Source organism: Vulpes vulpes, chromosome 2 (assembly GCF_048418805.1).
Source record: "Vulpes vulpes isolate BD-2025 chromosome 2, VulVul3, whole genome shotgun sequence".
Taxonomy (NCBI): Eukaryota; Metazoa; Chordata; class Mammalia; order Carnivora; family Canidae; genus Vulpes; species Vulpes vulpes.
Window position 1 is genome coordinate 92,815,672 of NC_132781.1, and position 15,759 is coordinate 92,831,430.

A 15,759-nucleotide genomic window follows, 5' to 3' on the forward strand; every position below is an offset into this window, starting at 1 on the left:
GATGTTTGGGTTTCTTTTAAAGGGCCTAAATATATACTAATATTTTTTTTCAATAAGAACACTTAGTCTATAGTAAAGAACATTTAAATACATAAACCATGTAATTTTCAGACACAACATCATGTTCTTATGATATTAAACCAACTCATGCCAACAGGAATCCCACTGCTTGGCTGTGTTTGTATTGCGATGTATAGCCATGATTTCTCTCCGCTGTCAGGAAAGTTCTGGCAGGAATGTCGCATGGCACAGGAAGGAGAGGAATGGCTGCTTTCTGTGTCCTAAGGGGAATTTCATTTGGCTGTTTCTCTGCCTGCCCATGCTCTCTCCACCCAGACCACTGCAGCCTTCTCGAACAGGGGGCATATGGGAAGAAGAGAAAGTTATCAGGTGCTAGTTTGTATCACTGTTTATTAAATACTAATAAATGCTAAATCTACGACATCTTTCTCTTGGTCTCGTCTGCCTTTCCCCAGTGGTGTTAACCACAAAACATCTTTCTCACTATAGACCCAAGAGAAGTGTCTGACAAGAATACAGTCCCTCGAATGATAAGGAGAGGAGTGCTGATAAATACATATTTTATCATTTGAGTTGAACATTAAGTTCCAAGGGTTTTAAGGACGTGTGGTTTTCCTGGGGCCTGAGAACTCTCAACCTGGCAGTCCTGGGTCCCCGAACTTGGCAACCTGTGTGTGTGTGTGCCCAGGGATGGGGAGATGCTGGTGTGTGGTCACGCTGCGGCAGCAGGACCCAGGGACACATGGTCTCCATGAGTACAGGCGGCACATTTTCAAATGGTATTTGATGGGTAAACTCATAAATGACAAGGGATAACTGCCATTTTATGTGCTAGAAACTAGTGATGTGCTGCTTTTTCTCCATTTCCCTTCCAGATCCTCTTTCTGCATTTCCCTGCTCTTCTTAATGCCCTGGATACCCACCCCTTGCAGAGGGCACCAATGGGGCATCCACTGCCCTTTGATTTGCTGTGATTTCAGCCAGCCAATGGCACCCCCCCCCCCCACAGCATATCAGCTGAGCAGCTGGTGGCTACAATCCTCCACCGAAAGCCACATCCCCTGTTGCGTGATCCTAGAGCTTTTTGTTAAGTTCTAAGACCTCTTTTTATCCTTGCTTTTTAGGCTTAGAGGTGGCACTGGCTTCCCGGGGCTGCTTGCCTCAGAGGCACTTCATTGTCCCTGGTTGGTTTCTCTACCCATGGCTTTAAAAAAAAAAAAAAAAAAAAAAGGATGTTATTATGTTATTTATTTATTTGAGAGAAAGTGAGAGAGCATGAGTAGGGGAGAGGCAGAGGGAGAAGCAGGCTTCCTGCTGATCAGGGAGCCCAACCTGGGGCTTGATCCCAGAACCCTGTCATCATGACCTGAGCCCAAGGGAGATGCTTAACCAACTGAGCCACCCAGGAACCCCGGATAACATCCTTTTTATTAAACTCTTTGCAGTTACCCCTTTCCAGGCACATCTTTTTCTGACACACACATGTAGCTGTGTAGGTCATAGAGGATAACTGTACTTACAAAATCAGTAAATCAGACTTCTCATTCATTCACCTGGTTCCTCCCTTCCCTTTGTCCCCTTGATACAATCTATTCTGCATTATTGAAGCAGGGTGATTAATAAAGGCTATCATATCATGTATGGAGTACCTGGGTACTCAGTGTTCTATGTAGCTCATGTGATCCTCACTACCACTCTAGGAGGTGAGGGTCTTTAGCCCTGTTTTCTATACCAGGAAATGGGGGCACAGAAGTGTTAAGTCACCTGCTGGCCTCTAGAGCTTGTGGTTTTCACTCCACATTCAAAATCACCCAGTGATTTCCTGGGCTCAGAGCAGCTGTTCTTAACCCCACTCACCCTCTTTGCTTCTACACTTTGTTTCCCCCTTACTGGTTTTCCTTCTGCCTTCCATCTCATTGTCTTGTTTTCTACCCTTTTACTGGACCCCATTTCCTACCCCCTTTCTCTTGCCCTCTCCCTATGAACTGGATCATCTCCACTTGTGCAACACAAAATAAAATGACGGCCACAACAGATTGTTTTAAGAATACAATGTAGATGTTAGAAATTGTGGCTATGGAAATTTCTTAATGATATGGAAAAGCTGGACCATGAGCTCCCTAAAGCAGCACTCAACCTGTTTATGGTGTTTCCCAGAGCCTGGCACGGGGCAGGTGCTTGGCTGACCTTCAGTGCTTCTTTATTTAGGGAATGCAGGATTGAGCTAAGAAAGCAGGTCACACAGAACATAGGTCACATAATCTCAGGAACAAAGCATAAGTATAGCATAAAGATTGGAAGGGTATGGACCCATATAGCATTGGTAGTTGTTTTGAGATCATGGATTTTCAGGTGCTTATCTGCATCCTTAAATTCTCCCTTATTTTCCAAATTTCCCACTGGGCACATGCTACTTTTTTTTATTTTTTATTTATTTTTTTTTTTAGGCTTCTAAGTAACCAAAACCAAGCAAAAGGATGCTATATGACTGGATAGCAAACCCTGATTCTCCTGGTGTGGCTAGACTCTGGCCCCAGACAGTCTACCTGGACCTGACAGCCCTCTGTGCACCCCTTGGCTTGAATAACAGGCACTTAATCCTGAAGGGCCCAGGAGGCTATCTAGTCTGACCCAAAATTGTAAGTGACTTTATCCAAAGTCAGGCAGAAAGTCTGGAGGAACACAAGCTAAGATCTTGCTCACTGGGATCCTAATCCAAGGCTCTCCTCAGCCCCCTAACCTGGCAAGAGTCATCTTCAAGGCTTGCTATAAAGCATTTTTATCCCACAAGTGCTTGGCTGTAATTTCTATTCCTGAGATCAGGCACTGTTGAAAAGACACAAACGTGTCTGGTCCCCAAGGCAGTAAAGTAAGAGGCCATTTCATGATGCTTCCAGGTACAGTTGCCAGAGATCCTCCAGGGAGGCTGTCTTCCTTCAGGAATCCCGTTTCTTCAGGCTGTAGGATGAGTGCGATTTCCTGCCTGTAGGCAGCAAGGAGAAGCTGTGGTGTGAAGTGTGCAGAGGGCACAACGTCTGGGCGCCCCATTGTCCTGCTGATGGCTTCCTTGTCACTGAAGCCTCCGTGGGAAGGACATATAACTGCCTTGAGCTAGCCTGATGCCATTGGCAAGCACACTCAGCTGCTGGCCACACGACTGCTACCAACAGGAAGATTTAGTTAGGCTTGTAAATAGTTCTTGACATTTGAATACCATCGGTTGCATCCTCTTAAGAAGGATCTGATCCTTTAGAGAGAAACAGCAAATGATTTACAAACGATGGCCTGGTTAAGACCCTGACCATGGACCCTCCCCTCATCCGCCCCCTGCCCTTCCCAGGACGTGTCCTGGGCACAGACAGCACAAGAACTGGAGATGGACAACCAAAGCTTGACTCAAAAGGCTTCAGGCCAAAAGCAGCTTCAGGAACGAGAGAATTCTCCCCAGGGCCCCTGGTGTCTGAAATTTCATGGAATCGAAAAGCTAGCTCTCTCTAGCCAGACACAGGAAAAGATCTTGCAAACAAGGTCTGTCCTATTTTTGAACAGGTGGTTGTTTTCCTCCTAAAAACAACTCATTTTTGCTTTCTTCCTGGGGACTCCCTCCTTACTGTGTGAGGCTCACCCTTTCAGAGACCATGAGGGTGATCTCAGACACAGGGAAGGGGAACCAGCCAGGGAGCCTCACCGAGTGCGCTGTGATTTAGTTACATTGGTGTAACTAGGTGTACTAGGTTCCCAAGCTTCCTGAGGGTAGAGATCCGTTTTTTAAAATTTATATTCTTAGTCTCTTACTGTGTTGGTGTGTCTAAAATACAGAAAACACTCTAGAAACAAAATCTGCTGAGGGAAAAGAAAATGAGTGTATTACTTCGCTGCCCTGTGGTTTTTCTCAATCTCATGAAAGTGTCCTTCTCTCTTTGAGTGAAAGCTTGTTACCCATGTTACAATACAGTTTTGGAAATCTGGAAAAATGAGCTGGGAAAAGGGAGCTGAACTGGCCGAGAGATTAATTTTAAGTAAGTTTACAAAAAAGAAAATTGTAGGGTTTTGGTTGATTGGATCTACTGTGAATCAGGGCTTAAGCATAAATTCTTTGTCGGCCAGTTTAGTCCTAGCGATGTTTATAGAGCACATCCTTTGAGGAGGAATCGTGTGGGTCATGGTGGAAAATAATGTCCTTGCTGCCAGGGTGCTCACAGGGGTGGTGGCCTCAAAAGTTTAGATTCAAGCTTTAGGTTTTTACTATTGAAAGACATTCTGGCACAGATAAGCATGCATTACTTTATACATTCACCTTCATAAGCTCAGGATTTCAGGCCATCGTGCATTGCTGTAGATGCCCGTTAAATTGGTTGAGCTCCAGACTGATTTCCACGCGTGGCACTCAATCCTGATCCCCAGCCACCATTTCTGTTTCTCCCGCCCCTGTGCCCATCACTGAGTGGTGACTCCAGCCCCCCGGGGGGGCCATATGCACAGTGCTGGACTCCTCTGCTTGCTCTTCCTTCAGGACTTTCAGCTGCAGTGACAGCTCTGGCCCGGCCACTGTGACATGCTTGTTGCCGGTGGCTCCTGAGTGAGGGTGATTCTCTGCACCCTCACCCCCACCCCCCAACACCATTCACAACACAACTGGATGATCACTTTAAGAGATCAGATCATGACCCATCTGCTCCTATGGCTTTCTATTTAATTAATTAATTGATTAATTAATTAATTAATTTTTAGAGAGAGGGAAGGGTGGGAGAGGGAGAGGAAATCTCTCTCTCTCTCTTTTTAAATTTTATTTATTTATTCATGAGAGACAGAGAGAGAGGCAGAGACACAGGCAGAGGGAGAAGCAGGCTCCTTGCAGGGAGCCTGACGTGGGACTCGATTGCAGGTCTTCAGGATCACACCCTGGGCCAAAGGCAGACACTAAACCACTCAGCCACCCGGGGTGCCCTGCTTTCTATTTAATTTAAAAGAGTAGTCCCCTTCCTTTCAGTGTTGGTTCAGTGAACTCTAGGTTGTTGTATGGCCTGGTCACCTCACTCCCTATCTCAGCACATCTCCTGTCACACTCCCTGCTGGTCCTTGGAAACACCAAGCCCACCTCAGAGCCTTTTTACATTTGCTGTTTCCCTCTATCTAGAATGTTCCTTCAAGGATAGCACATGGCTCATTCTCATTCTCTTCCTTCAGTGCTCTGGTTAAATGCCATCCTGCCAAACTAACTTGCATAAATGGTGTCCCCTACCCCTTACTGCTATGCCCAATCTCTTTAAGTTTACTTTTCTCTCCTGGAGCTTATAGGCTGATATACTGTATGTTTACTGGTTTATTTGTATTTTGTCTGTCTGCCTTCCCTTCCCACATTCTATCCCACCACTAGTGAATATAAGGGCAGGGTTCCAGTCTGTTTGGTCCCCTGCTCAGTGTCTGGCACCAAAGCACTTAGCATCTCAGATATATTGCCAGTTCCAAATCTGAGAAAATGTCGGGCTTGAACCAACTCTGTTCATACCTCCAGAACTCACGAGTTTTGTTCTGAGTAAGCCCCTTTGATGGGTCTATTTTCTTATCTTTTGCTCCTTTCATATCAAATCGATTCTAAATTTTGGATTTTGATCATTTGAGAGAGTCATTGCCTTATAATATTTTGACACCTAAAAAAAAACAAAAAACAAAATCTATGGGTGCCTGGACGGTTCCGTTGGTTAAGCCTCCAACTCTTGGTTTTGGCTCAGGTCATGATCCCAGATTTGTGAGATCAAGCCTAAGATCAAGTCTCGTGTCAGGCTGCATGCTTAGCAGGGAGTCCACTTGAGATTCTCTCTCTCTTCTCCCTCTGCCCTCCCCTGATCTCTCTCTCTCTCTCTTTCAAAAATAAATAAATAAATAAATCTTTTTTAACAAAAGACAAAGGCCAAGTTAGTAACATAACACTTTGTGCCATCATATCCCAAATGACTGCCTCAAACTTAATCTATCTGAAGTCATAAAGATGAGGTAAGTGCAAAATAGTAATAATAGTGTTTTCCCAAACAGACATTATTAAGAAAAGTATTTTTAAAGCTGAATCTTCTTGGGGCCCCTGGGTACCTCAGTCAGTTGAGTCTTAGACTCTTGGTTTCAACTCAGGTTGTGATCTCTGGGTTGTGAGTTTGAGTCCTGTGTTAAGCTCTGCACTGAGCGAGGAGCCTGCTTAGGATTTTTCTCTCTCCCTCTCTCCCCTTCTCCCACTCATGCTCTCCCTGCCCACCCCCCAAAAAGGTGAACCATCTTTCCAGTTCATGAGTTTCAGAAATAGCCTGAAAAAATCCTGAGTGCCAAATAAATCCTAGCATCAAGAGCAAAGCAGAGAGCAGAGACAAAGCAGATATCACTTTTGTTAGTGATAAATACAATATTGAGAAAATGTGACTTTTATCCACAAATAAGCTGAGTCCCTAGTAATAAATCCCAAAACCCAAGAGGTTTATCTAGCCAGTCATAGGCAGTGCTGGTCAACCCTCAACCTAGCACATGCAGACTGGCCCCTATGAGACATCCATAGGAGCAGCGTGGAGTGTCTGCTTTCTGTAGATAGTCACTTCCAAGAGAAAGAGCACAGAGAAGACTGGGCTGCACATACCCAATTCACTGTCTCAAACTCAGCAATAAAAGAAGCTCCTCCTCCTTCCTTGGAGAGATGATTATCACAGTAGTGAAGCTCCCTCCATATGCAAAGGCAGAAGCATCCTCCCTGCAAAGTTTCTTATGGTCAAAGCCAAGAGTATAGTCTAGAGCACTCTTGGGATGCTCTGACTTGATCTCAGGAGAGAATTTAGAATTCTTCCAGGAATGGACAAATAATGTGTCCAAATAGTCTTGACTTTCCCTGTATTTATTGAGTGACATCTCTATGTCAGGCATTTCCACACTGGGAACACAATGATGAGCAAATAAACTGAACACACACAAGTGTATAGTTGCAAGTGTGCACACAAGTGTATAATTGCAAACAGTGATAGGTGCCACAAAGTACAGGTGACCTTGAGTGTGTTCAGTGGGAGCCTGCTGTATCTTGAAATTCTAGGAATTCTTTCTGGAGGACATAGACTTTGAGCTGAGTTCTAAAGGATGCCTAGGTAACAGGAGCAGCATCAGAGACAGGGAATGTCATGCGCAAAAGCATAGAGATAAGGGGAGTGTGATGTGTTGGAGAAAGTTACAGAAGGCAAAGGGCGGGGGAGGGGAAAATGAAGATGCAAGGTTATGCAGGCATATGGAGGACTTTGATCTTCATCCACAAAGCAGTAGTTTTATCTTCTGTTCTCCACTAGCTCTCTGTTCTCCATTAGCTACTAATACATCTCCTTATTTTGGCTTTCAGTTCATAAGTCTTGATCTTGTCCACAAAACAATACGAAATATATTGTCACACGTTTGGGAAAGCTCGAGTCTACTGTGCCTGCCCTCCCCCCCCAGCTCCCTGTCTAATAAGCTTGTCCAAAGTGGACATGGATAGTGGTTAGGCTTGGCTCATCCTCAGTAAATTCTAATTTCTCTTCATTTCCCAAGATTTTCCTTTAAGAATTTATCTAGAATCCATCTACATTAAAGAACCTTATATCTGGATTCTGCTTATTTTTATGTGGTGCTAGCAAGAGTAGTTTGTCAACATATTGGATTTCATTGACTTCCTACTTGATCTTTGTCAGTTTTAACCAGGATCTCTATGAAGCGACCCAAATAAATACCATTATACCAAATTTAGATATCTGATACAAGATTAATCAAAGTTTTTTTTTTTTTTAAATTTATGATAGTCACACAGAGAGAGAGAGAGAGAGAGAGAGAGAGAGGCAGAGACACAGGCAGAGGGAGAAGCAGGCTCCATGCACCGGGAGCCCGACGTGGGATTCGATCCCGGGTCTCCAGGATCGCGCCCTGGGCCAAAGGCAGGTGCCAAACCGCTGCGCCACCCAGGGATCCCAAGATTAATCAAAGTTTATCATTCGAAGACACTTATGGTATTCCTGGCTTGGTTTTGACAATGGCATTTACCCATAAACACACTCCCCAGCATAAGGTATAATAAACTTGTTCCTATATATTTTTCTATTAGGTCTCCTCCTTCATTCTTCTGCAAGGCCTTTTCACTTTGTTTTCCTTACCCCTGCGCTGTCTCTCCAGGAACTTTTTGATTATTGGCATTTCCTCATCTATTTCAAACCTTTATTGAAATATTCATATTGACCTGTCTGAGGAGTTTTCTATTCACACCGAATTACTAAGCACGCAGGACTCCGATGAGACCTCATTTGCTAATTTGCTACTTTTGGGGGGCCACAAGTATAAGCCAGCTCTTTCTTAATTTTCTAAGGATAAAAGAATAGTATCTGCTGATTTTTGTTCCTATTGTAAAAGAAGGTTACTGCTACTTTGTTGTCAGAATCCATTCCAAAAATAAATGCAGCGTTTTGTGTTTGTTCGGATTCTGAGTGATGGTGCTTCTGCTAGTCCTTGCAAACATTGTATGTCATTCTGCGAAGTACTGGCTGGGATGGCCGATTCCGTTTCTTTGGTTTTCTCCCTTTGCAACATACATACCAATAGTAGTATCACCAAAAAAACCCAAACCAAACCAAAACAAACAAACAAACAAACAAAAAACCCAAAAAAACCCAGCAACCCCCAAATAGACAAAAACAGTCTGCTAAAGGTTAATGGGTCTCTGCTTCCTGATGGAGCTAAAAGAAGCAGCTTAGTGTGAGCAAGAAGCAGAAAATACCAGCCTGCAGGGTCTGTGTAAATTTGGACAGCATAATCGCATACCCCTGAGCTTCTGCTGTTGAGGGGCTAACTATATTCCGCATCAGCTAAAGCAGCTCCCCAGCACTAAAGTACCTGCTTGTTTTATCTTCGTTGAATGGACGGTGCTGGTCTCGTGCAGCCCCAAGATAACCTTCTGAAGTTGCAATGTCAGTTGGGAGAGTAGGACAGCAGCAAATTCCAAGGGAAGCCCTGGGGTTATCACGAGCCCAGTGGCCGCATTATGTCACGTTGCCAACTTCAACAGAGCTTGACCTCAAGCTGAACTCCACTTAGCCAAGCTGCAGAGAACTAAGCTGAGCAGCTATATCCAGCAGAGGCCTTCCCAGCCAAGCAGGAGCCACCTAAACAAACCTATCTCCTGTTCCCAAGAGAACTTTCTGATTGTTTATAAATAAGGTAGTGGTGCAGTCCCCGGACTTCTGGCTCAGGGGAGGGTGGTCAAGATGTATCGGTATATGCTCAGAGCTATGCTGGGTACCCTTCAAAATCCCGGTCTATACTCATCAAGAGTGGCTCCTTCTCTTCCTGGGCCTTCTAAAACTCTTGAGACCCAGGCAGAGAGGAGAGTGACCTCAATTTACTAACAGCTAATGAGAGTCTGACTCTTCTGTTAAATTAATTAAACAAGGAGCCCATTAGACAGAGGTGACTCTAATGCTCTGGCACCCTTTAAAAGCAAACCAAAATCTAAACCTATAAATGCCTCAAGGTCAGGGAACTGAAACCAACAGACAACCAATCACAAGCAGCCAACTAGGCTTTAAGTGATAGTTAATCAATAATTTCCTAACCTCATTTTTGTCTTTTCTCTGGGGAAGTCTCTCCCTGAGCTCCAGTTGGGGAAATACTCCTAGCCACTTCTGGCTTGGTGTTGCCCAATTCCAATTGATTTTTGCCTAAATAAACTCTTTAAAAAATTTTATAAGCCTCAGTTTATCCTTTAACACTTCCTTTTCCCTTGGAAGTGAGGGGTGAAAGCACTTGGGTTTAGTTTCCAGATCTGATGTCCTAAAACGATCGCTACCCACACTATGTGCCAGAGCATGGTGTGCCAGAGAGCATATTAACATGTATTAACTCCTTAATCCTGAGGACAGTCCTTCAGAGCCACCTCTCAAGGACATGCTATGATAAGCTCCATTCACAGGTGGGAAAATTCAGGCACAGAAAGGGCGAGTCCCTTTCCAGCTTAACAAGCAGTGGAAATGGGGGAAAGGGGTGATCCTGGGCAGTTTGAACAAGAGGTCTACAGCTTTCCAGTCTCTCTATACAGCCATAGGTCATAGAGCAGAAGGGAACTGGACTCAGGATTCTGGGCCAAGTGGGCTGGGAAAGTCTAGGCATTTCCAAGTCTTTAAGTCCAGGGGAATGGGAGAAAAACAACAAAAGGGACCACAGCAAGGGTTCTCAACAGGATTCATACCAGATTGAGTGGGTTTAATAGATGGAATCTACCCCTCCTTGGCCATCCCACCCCCAACTCCAGCCTGCAGACAGAATCCAATTGTCAAGGCATTTCCATTCAGAGGTTTGGCCCTAATTATGTCAAATTCCTGGTGGCCATAAATCCCGATCCATCTAAGCAGAGAAGGCAGTCCTGTCAATGTATAGAATGCCCTCATTCTTTCCTACAGTCTACCTGCTCATTGGGATATATGGTACCCTCAGTCCTGCCCTCCATCCGCCATGCTGTCTTGCTGCTCTTTGCCAAGCTGCCCTGCCTGGGAGCTCTAGCAGCTGGGATATTCCACTGGTTGCCTCCTCTTACACTTTCTGTACAAAGAAAGCTGATGCTCACAAGGACTTTGACCTCCTGCAAGATCTGGGCCATCTTCATGTCCATTAAAGACTCAACTTTCAACACAGCTTTTGTTTGTAAGAGCATTTTGTATAGGGTCTTTGAAAATTGGCATCATATGTGACATGCCAAATACAGTAGCCTGAATTTTCTGAGACTACCCCCCCTCCAGACCCCCATTTAAGGCTCACCCTTTTAGTAGGCATAGCCCCCATTCAGGTAGTAAAGCATAAAGAATACTGTTTATCAGATGCCAGGAGAATGACTCCAAATATTACTTGGGTCAGCCAGTCAAACTTGAAAGTGTATACATGTGATTTGTGGATCTTGTTAAAATGCAGATTCTGATTTGATAGTCCTGAAGTGGGACCTATGATTCTGCATTTATCACAAGCTCCTGAGTCAGAGATTATGGTCTTGCTCTTGAGGAGAAACTTTCAAAAGTTTCATTTATCTTGAGACACTGTGCCCCTGTCTGATGTTTCATAAATTGATACAACCCAGAATCTTCTGGAGGATGTGCTTCTTATTAGTGCCATACTAGTAAAATGAAAGAAAATGAAATCTTCCTGACCTGTTTGAATGGGAGACCTTTTTAGATGTTGATGTTTTAAAAATTCTTGTCCGAGTGCTTTCCCTTTACTTGGAAAATATGTCCCAATTGACTGGTTTTCTGTCTTAATATGAGCATCTCTACCTCAAAGGAACACTCTGTTTCTGAGTTAAGCAGAATAAGGCTTTTTTTAGGGCTTTGTGGTTGGTTATTTCATGTCTCTGCATGTGGGTTACAGGATCTTGCTGAATTGGGCTGAAACAAATGTCCATTCTATTAAAATTGGAAGGATTAAATCAAGAACTTTAAGTTTTTTGAGGACAGCCACCTCATCTAACCCCAAATGGGCCAACGATGTAAGTGCCGTACAACAGGGAGGCAAAATCCAAGGCTTTGCAGAAATGGAGATCCCCATTCAAATTCGCATTCTGGAAAACACAAGTGTTGTCACATCGGGTAAATTACCCAACCTTAGTTTCCTTAACCATAAAACAAGACAGTAAAGTGAGAGAGATAGCAAGACACAGATGGTAAAACTTGCATATCTCACAGTTTTGCCTGGGACAAAGTCTTGATGGGTGCCATCAGTGGGTCCTGGCATCAAATATTGTTAGCCTCTTGTGAGGAAAATCTGACTTTTGATGTCTTACAGAAAACCCCTTCATACTAAGAAAGCAGAGACTCAGTCATGGGATCATTTGATAAATTCCACTTGGATTTTCTCTATGGGGGCATCTCCAGCCTTTTAGTTGTACAAGAGATTACAGACAACTTGATATTGGCTATATTCTGCAATAACCACTAGTTGATGGTGGTTTATTGTACCACGTAAGAAAGACATATTTATAAGACACCTTTTAAAGTTTGATTTTTGAAAAAATAAAAACTAAAAACAAGTTTCCCTGTTTAAGTTTCTTGGCTGAAGTTTTCTCTATTCCTTAGAAAATGTTTATTACTTAGCCCTTTAAAAAGAATCTTAATATGGGTATCTCTATTTCAAAGGAATTGATTAAAGTGATAGGCTGAGCAGCATTCATTCATCTACCCCTCCAGCTTAGAGACCTGTTAAAATGCATATTCTAGTTCAGTAGATCAGAGGTTGGGGCCTGAGATTCTCAATTTCCAACCATGTCTGAGGTAATGCAGATACTGCTGGTCCATAGGCCACACACTTTGGGTAGCAGGGCTCCAGTAATGGCTCTTGCCAGACTGAACTGTCAACATTTTATGCTGTCATTCAGGTCCCCCTCCATGCAGGACCCTACACGAGCTTCTCCCTAACTGGGGACTCTTGATTGAGTACCTGACTTGAGTCTTGACTTCTTGTCCCTCCTTGACCCTATGTCCTCCCTGCTAACCTAGTCAGCATTTTGGGCTGAATCTTTCCTGCCCAGTCTATAATCTATAGCACATGCCTCCAGTTTGGCACCTTCAGTGTCTTACTGAGGACTCACCAGTGCAGCCTTGTCTCTGCCAGCACCTCGGGCCAGCCTATTCTGAGTTCCTGAAAGTAGGTTCATTCCCACCTCACCATGGTCACCCCAGCAAGAAGAAACAGAAAAGTAGTATCCAAGGCAGAGCTCCTGGGACCAATTCTATGTCATATCTTCAACTCTGGAGGGAGGAACCCAAATTTCACATGCCTAAGGATCATAGCAAAAATTGAAAAGACTCTTGGAAGCAGTCTTATATAAAATCATCATGATCAAGGAACTTAAGGCCCCAAAATAATAATGACCACTTACCAGACATTTTCTGTATGTTCTTTAATCTTTACCCCACCCTCATGAGATAGGTATAATTATTATGCCCACTTCATAGGTGATAAAACTGAACCTTGGAGTGGTTAAGTAACTTGCCCAGGATCACTCAGCTTATTAGTGACACAAACTCAGGTTTCTTTGATTCCATGTTCATGCTTCTAAGCCTGAGCAAGGCTTTCAACCAAGAGAAGCTGAGAAATTCTCTCTGCTACACAGCAGTATCTGGGATTAAAATCCATGTGTTCTGACTCATAGATCTTTCCCCTGGACACTAGGATGTCTCTATCTTAAAGCAAGTTTAATGTCACATGTTTCTGGCCCTGAGTCTTGAATTTGAGTACAGTTACAACAATGAGAGATGGCTTTGCTCTCATGAAGCATTTATAATGAATACACAGTAGTATAGAAATAATATGCAAATCACATCACAACACAGATGAAAGGCTTAATTCTGCCAATTCCTCTCTGAGAGGGCACATCAGATTTCCCGTTGTGTCTGAAATTTGTGTATGTGATACCCACAACTGAATACACAATGCCTCAATGACATGGCATTTTTGATAGCTATTCCCACACATAGGCTATATCTACCTAGCTTCAAAAGCAGGAATCGAAAAAAATATTTCAAGCCAATGAATCAGTTGTTTGATGTCGCATGTGACAAAGACCTTCCTTAAACTGACTAATCTTCTAAATAACACATGGTTTTCTGTATTGTAAATGTTGCTACAATGTCAAGTTCTTCCTTAGGCACTAAAATTGTGAACTAGCTGTTTTGTCCATGTTAGTAAGGGGATAGGAGTTTAATGGGGTGGAAGTAGGGGCAGTTAGGAAAAAGAATTAGTGAAAGATTATCTGAACTTGTCAGAGAATCCAGAACAAAAGTCGTTGGCCAAGATGCTACAACAACACATTTCTTGCAAAGTAGCCCAAACCTAATGGAATATCTTCACAGTTACCTTAGCTGGATATGCAGGGGATGCAGGGGTGCAGGCCTGGGGGACAGGGATCTGAAAGGACTCTGTATCTATATTTTCAGAAGCCTCCATCTTTTTTCTTCTTTGCAAGACAATGGGGTCTAATTACATTTCTCACTTCCTTAACCATAGTCTTCTTTAAGCTTTGCCATTATTGACTCCCAAACATGGCTGGTTTAGTCCTTCATTTCTTAAGGCCCAAACCTGGCCTGTGTATCCCTATACCCTCTGCCTGCACCTAGCCATGGCCACAGGATGTGTTCACATGTCCCTCGGTAAGAATTTAAGCTAAGGGGGGTTCACACACCAATATAGCTATTAGATCCCCAAATCTCAGAATGCTAGAGTGGGATGAGGCCTTTGAGAGTGTCCAGATACTTTCAAGCTGTCCTAGGGCAGTGTTCTGTACACAGCAAAAATCTTCAAAACAAATCCTGCTCAATGACACTCTATGAGAAAAATCAAGGAAGAGATGCTCAGAGTGAAACTAGGGGGTAGGTAGAGTCTCACCAGGTGATTCCTATATCCCGGAGGTTCTTCTAAAAACACCCAAAAACTCTCCAGTAGGCTGTTCAAAACCTCTAATAATGGAAATCTCAAACTCAAAGAACAGTTTATCAAGATCCAGGAGCTTCTCAGTGTCTGAAAAGTATCTGTGCTTCCTGTCACCTGGCACAGAATTTATAACTCTGTGACTCTATAACTCTTTGACTCCTAGCTTCCTTGTAGAAATGCCTGACTGTCCAAGACGAGGACTGCTCATTTGAGCCACTTAGGGCAACTCCTTACTCAGGGAAGTACCTGGAAATGCTGCTGAAAGTCCCCTGAGGCCTGAGAGCCAAGTTTCTCTATGGAGCTGACTTTTTGATCCTTTACATTCAGACTATTGGGTTGAGACCTAGATGGTACAGTCTGGTGCTCAAGTTGCAATTATACATTCAGATGATGAGACAAAACCAAAACCAAGACTTTGCTGGGTCTGTTATATGATGGCTACATTTGAACTAAATCAAAACATATGGAAATTCAGGACTTCACTGTCCTTAGGCAGAGTGCCACTGCTTGACTAGGTAGGTTATTCATAGTACTCTGCAGTGCAGGGCTGATGTAGTATAATGCTGGCCTACGTGGGGTAGCCTTTATTCGCTCTACGAGGAGGAAGTGTGTGCTTTTTTGGTAAATGTTAATAGCAATGGTGGAAAGACCACAACAAAGACCCAGGACACCCACAAGAGTAGCCCAACAGAGGTGGAGGAACGCGACACACCAGGCCCTGGAGACAGGAAGTCATTGTGCGTGAAGCCCTGAAGTGCTCCTTCACAGGGGCCCCACACAGAAGGCAGGGTTTCAACACCCCCGGGCACATCTACAGCTTATTCTAGTCAATGACAATAACTTAACTAACAATTTAATGCTTAACAATGAATGCCCCCAAAACTCTCTGGCTTAGTAAAAGATGATACCACAGGGCTTTATGTGTGAACACATTGTACATGCAAAGTCAGTTCTACTGGGAGCCTCTGTGGCCTTCCTTTCCCTGTCTAACCAAAAGTAGCCCAGCTGACTGGGTGTGTTCTTGCTGTAATGCATCAGATGCATCTTCAAGGTGTCTAAGGGAGCTAATGTCTTCCATCAAATGTGACATCTGAGGATGTGACCAAAAGGATAGGCTGAGTCAGGGACACCCCGGGCAGGGTGGACTCCAGCATGGAAAGCTAAAAGTGGGTTCAACAGGACTTGTGGGATCTTGTATAAGATTCACAGGAGGTAGGTCAAGGCTGTGCTAAGAGAAAATGGAATGGAAGAACAGAAGTCACTTGGCTTATATGGTTCTTAAGTTTG